Here is a 4928-nt window from a genome sequence, read left to right as displayed (position 1 = left end):
TAACAGACTCTTATCTTAAATCAAGCTTTCCTTTTCCCTGACTCCTGCTGAAAGCACACGTAATGAGAATAAGGTAGGGTCATTCCAGCTAGGGCTGAGAGGACACGGCTGGTCTGGTTAGATTAGGTCCTATGTGACCTTCACATAATATCTCTCATTCTTGCTGTTTTGTAAATTCAGCTTTAACCTAAAAGTGCATATCTTGAGTGGCTTAGGGCAGTTGATTAAGGAGATTAACCTTTGAATTTGAATGTTGTTTTGTGTCAAGGGTAATCCTGACTATTCTTTATTACAGGTCGTGGGTTATGCTGATTATTATTATTTAAGATAAAGATTAACATGATTTTTACTTTGAACTTTTATGTATAAGACTGTAATTTTGAAAATGGCAGAACAGTACAGTCTTAAAGAGACTACTCTCCCTATTCTCCAGAATTGCTGGCCTTCTGACAAAGAAGCTGGTGGACGTATCTCATCTCTGCATATTGCCTGACAACTACAGGCAGCCAGACCCTCTTTGGTAACACTGGTATATTAGGCAGAGCGTAACTCTTTTGGCTAATTTCTAGCTAAAGAATCTTTAAACCTGAGTATAAACTATGGGCCTTTGCTTTGAGATGTCGTGCCTTTTTGGACCAAACCAACATATGTCTTACATGTATTGATTTATTACTTCACCTTTAATTCATGTCTCTTTGAAATGTATAAAACCAAACTGTAGGCTGGGCATGGTGCCTCATGCCTGTAATCTTAGCACTCTGGGAGGCCGAGGCGGGTGGAAAACTTGAACTCAGGAGTTCGAGACCACTCTGAGCAAGAGTGAGACCTCATTTGTACTATAAATAGAAAAATTACCTGGGCATGTGGCAGATATATGTAGTCCCAACTATTTGGGAGGCTGAAGCAGAAGAATCTTCTGAACCTGGGAGTTTGAGGTTGCTGTAAGCCATGACGGTATGACACTCTAGCCTGGGAAACGGAGTCAGATTCTGCCTCAAAAACAAAGAAACAGGGCAGCACCTGTGGCTCAAAGGAGTAGGGCATCAGCCCCATATACTGGAGGTGGTCAGTTCAAACCCGGCCCTGGCCAAAAACTGCAAACAAACAAACAAACAAAAACAAAAAATAACTGTAACCTCACCTCACAAGGCTTGCTCAAAGCTTCTCAGGTGTGGCTCTGGGTCATGGTCCTCAAATTTGGCACAGAACAAACCTCTTTAAATTATTGATATTGTACAGAGTATGACTTCTTTTCTGGTGACAGCAGTCTGTAGTATATTGCTAAAGCAGCAGAAAACAAATGAAGTTACCATTCTAAGGTAAATTGTGTGTGTGTGTGAGAGACAAAGTCTCATTCTATTCACCAGGCAAGAGTGCTGTGCTTTCAACTTAGCTCACAGCAGCCTCAAATTCCTGAATTCAAGCAATACTCCTACATCAGCCTCCTGAGTAGCTATGACTAGAGTGTCCGACCACAGCACCCAGCTAGTTTTTCTATTTTTAGTAGAGATGGGTTCTCATTTTTGCTAAGCTTAGTCTTGATTTCCTGAACTCAAGCGATCCTCCCACCTCGGCCTCCCAGAGTGCTGGGCTGAGGTAAAATTATAAAATCCATTTATAGTATGGAAAGACAGCAAAGGATTTATAGTATGAGAGCCCTGCATGTGTGAATCCCTCCTGGACCACCCTGGTCTTCCTTGGCAAAGCCATTTAGCCTCTGTGGACCTCAGTTTCCTGGCACAGCAAGTAGTTATTGAATCTGTGTCTGTCTAGGGAAGGGACACAGAAAAGGCTGTGACTTGGTTCTGTGCATGGGGGAATGGCCATTACTCCCTGAAGTGAAGAAGGAGAAAAACAGGGAGGAATTCAGAGAGGAGCAGCTGACATTCACAGCCTGGGGCATTGTCTCAGGATCACACCTGCAAAGGAGTGGGGGAACCTCTCTTTCTTTCTTTCTTTTTTTGAGACAGAGTCTCACTTGTCAGTGGCCCTTGGTAGATTGCCCTGGCATCACAACTCACAGCAACCTCAAACTCTTCAGCTCAAGGGATTCTCTTGTGTCAGCCTCCCCAGTAGCTGGGACTACAGTCGCCAGACACAGCTACTTTTAGAGACCAGGTCTCACTCTTGCTCAGAATGGTCTTGAACCAGTGAGCTCAGGCAATCCACCCTCCTCTGCCTCCCAGAGTGCTATGATTGCAGGTGTGACACACAGCACCTGGCCAGAAGCTCTCTTTCCTCTCTACTCATTCCCAAGTGGGAAAGTTGTGGCAGAACATTAAACCACCCCTCCAACCTGCTCCCCACTAATTGAAAGCTTGAAATGCAATAAGGCCACTGTTTGTCCAGGACAAAGCACTTCAGGAGTCTAATTGCCCTCTTTGTCTTGCCTTTGCCTCAACAGCTAAAGGTCCAAGGCGGGGAGTTTCTGGCCAGCAGGTGATCTTGGGGGGCCTGAGCATCTGAAAGTCAGCAGTGGGAAGAGGGGAATGGAGGCAGGACATTCTGAGGAGTTGGAGTTGGTCAAAGGCCAGTTGAGTGCCACAGCTTTGATGCTGAGATTACCTTACAACATGTTTTGAATACATACAGAGGGTGCAAAAAAGTGTATACACATTTTAAGAAAGCAAAAAACTGTATTAAAGTTGTAATGCTCAATATATACATTGGTTATTTTGTATATTGCATCTCTTGCAATTGAAGACAAAAATTTTGCATGTGCCTTCTTTTTGCTCATCAGTTTTTTTTTTTTTGAGACAGAGTCTTACTTTGTTGCCCTAGGTAGAGTACTATGGTGTCACAGCTCACAGCAACCTCCAGCTGTTGGTCTTAGGTGATTCTCTTGCCTCAGCCTCCCGAGTAGCTGGGACTACAGGTGCCCGCCACAATGCCTGGCTATTTTTTTTTTTTTCAGTTGCAGTTTGGCTGGGGGCGGGTTCCATCCTGCCATCCTCAGTATATGGGGCTGGTGCCCTACTCACTGAGCCACAGGTGCTGCCCCTGCTCATCAATTTTCATTAGTGTTTGTGTATTTAATGTGTGGCCCAACACAACTCTTCTACTCAAAGGTAACTTGAGTATTACAATTTTAATAGAGGTTTTTCCTTTCTTAAAATGTGTATATAGTTTTTTGTACCCTCCACATAAATTGATTTCATAAACATAGGAAAATATGTGCACAGCATCTTACCTGTTGGTTACACAGGGCATCGAAGTGAATTTCAGCAGGGGCAACTTCAATTCTCCTTTGAAACATTTAAGGTATTTGTGAAGGTTTTTTTTTTTTTTTTTTTTTTTTTGAGACAGGGTCTCACTATGTCGCCCTCAGTAGAGTGCTATGACATCACAGCTCACAGCAACCTCCAACTCTTGGTCTTAAGTGATTCTCTTGCCTCAGACTCCCAAGTAGCTGGGACTACAGGCACCTGCCACAATGCCAGGCTATTATTTTTTATTGTTGTTGTAGTTGTCATTTTATTTGGCAGGCCTGGGTTGGATTCGAACCCACCAGCTCTGGTGTATGTGACTGGCACCCTTAGCCACTGAGCTACAAGTGCTGAGCCTATTTGTGAAGATTTTTTCCCCAAAAAATAATCAAGCATGATTACATCTGTCAATGGAAATAAAAAGGCTCACAACTATATCTTCATAGTCAACCATTTACTATCCAGATATCCTGCAGGTACCCATAGGCCTACGGAACACACACTAGCCTTTTTTTTTTTTTTTGAATATAATCTAGCTCTGTCACACAGGCTGGAATGCTCTGGTAGGATCACAACTCACTGCAGCCTAGAATTTCTGGACCTGGAATTCCTGGACTGAAGTAATCTGATTCTCCTGCCTCATCATCCCAAAGTGCTAGACTATTCTTTTAGGGTGATTTTTTTTTTTGCATCTCTCTTTGTCCATAGGCAAAAAGGTTCTGGGAGGATACAAGCCTCTAGTTAACATTCCTCATCTAAGTCTCTGAGTGGTGGCATCACTGGCTATCTTCCTTTTGCCTTCTGTTATTTACATTTTTCCTTAGGTGAATATCATTTTTCAAGAGGAGCGTGTACCTTTTTCCCAAAGAAGGAAGATAGAAATGAGGACACTGGTTGGGCAGGGGAAACCTGGGAGTGGCCCTTATTCCTTGGGACTTAGCACATCACTACCACACCTAGGTGGCATAGGAGGCAACTGTAGTAGCCTGAAAAGGCTAAACAAGAGGTGCTGGCCCCCAACAGCAAAAAGTAAGTGATGTCAATGCACTGGGAGTGTCTGGTCTTAGGAACTTGAGGAGGAAACAATTAAGGTGTATGAATGAAGTCTACTATGTAGGCCTGGCAGGGTGGTTCATACCTATAATCCTAGAACTCTGGGAGATCAAGGTGGGAGGATCCCTTGAGTCCAGGATTTCCAGAACAGCGTGAGCAAGAGTGAAACCCCATCTCTAATAAAAATAGAAAAATTGGGTGAACATTGTGGTGGGTCCCTGTAGTCCCAGCTACTCAGGAAGCTGAGGCAGAAGGATCGCTTGAATTTAGGAGTTTTAGGTTGAACTGAGCTAGGCTGATGCCATGGCACTCTAGACTAGAGCAATAGAGTGAGACTTTGTCTCAAAAAAAAAAAAAAAAAAGTTGGTGGTGCCCATAGCTAAGTCAATAGGATGCCGGCCACATACACCCAGGCTGGCGTGTTTGAGCCCAGCTGGGCCAGCTAAACAACAATGACATCTGCAACAAAAAAATAGCCGGTGAAAGCTATAACCCAATTATAGCCCAAGAAGGAGAAAGGGAAAGGGAGGGGAGGGGAGGGAGGAGGATGGGTGGAGGGAGAGTAATTGGTGGGACACACTTATGGTGCATCTTACAAGGGTACATGTGAAGTTTACTAGGTGTAGAATATAAATGTCTTAATCACAATAACTAAGAAAATGTCATGAA

The sequence above is a fragment of the Nycticebus coucang genome, chromosome X (assembly GCF_027406575.1).
Source record: "Nycticebus coucang isolate mNycCou1 chromosome X, mNycCou1.pri, whole genome shotgun sequence".
NCBI lineage: Eukaryota > Metazoa > Chordata > Mammalia > Primates > Lorisidae > Nycticebus > Nycticebus coucang.
This window is presented reverse-complemented; position numbering follows the sequence as displayed.